Below are 1058 nucleotides of genomic sequence, written 5' to 3' on the forward strand. Positions count from 1 at the left end.
TAAGTGATGATTAATGCATCATTTAAAATTTGTAACAAAAAATAATAATTAGGATATTTTGTATTGAACAATAGGAATGTAACTTTACATTTGTTCATTCTCTTCCTTATTCATTCACTGTGTTTTGGAAAGTTGCAAGTGATTATTAATATATGAGTTAAGATTGGAACAAAGAAAAAATAATTGAGATCCTTTTGTTTATTTTTCTCACTTAACTCTATAAATATGTGCACATACATTTTTAACTATGCAAATGTTCCGGTAAAATGTGCACTCTTTTATTCTATAATTTAATCTTATGTTTGTCATTTTTTGTCTTATAATTGATAATAATTTTAATTGATTAAAAACTTAAATGCTATGATTACATTTCAGTTAAAACTTAAAATAATTTTGATAATAATTGTGTAATGATAGGTCAACATTAATGTCATATTTATGAGCATAATCTGATTTCATTGATTCTTCTAAACTCCTTTGTCCTCATTCTTATCAATTGCATATCAAATTGCCGAAATTCTCTCATTTCATTCATTCTTTTCAAACATAAGATTTAATGTATATATATATATGGAGCTACGAACCATACATGATTGGTTATAAGGCCAAATTTACTATTCTCACAATTTTAATATGAGAATTGTTCTCAGCCAGATTTACTATTCTCACAATTTTAATATGAGAATTGTTCTCATTGAGTAGCTCCCTATATATATAAAATATTAAATAAAATACACATATATGAGTTACATTTTTAATGAATAAATATATTAAATAAAATACAAATATATTATAAATGTTTTATAACTTACAGAAGAAATATATTTTCATAACTTATAATTGGTTGAGAGAGAAAATATATTTTCAAAATAAACGAATGAATATTAAATTAAATGACAAATAAAAATATTCTTTAAAGTGCATTTTTTATTGATGTGTGTTTATTTTGTAGATTTTTCTTATTTTATAGACCAGTTATCATTTTCATTAATTTTTTGTTTATTTTTCATTGATTTATTTATTTTGTTGTTGTACAAAAAGAAATAACAAACTAATTT

This window comes from Lupinus angustifolius, chromosome LG19 (assembly GCF_001865875.1).
Source record: "Lupinus angustifolius cultivar Tanjil chromosome LG19, LupAngTanjil_v1.0, whole genome shotgun sequence".
In the NCBI taxonomy this organism is placed as follows: domain Eukaryota; kingdom Viridiplantae; phylum Streptophyta; class Magnoliopsida; order Fabales; family Fabaceae; genus Lupinus; species Lupinus angustifolius.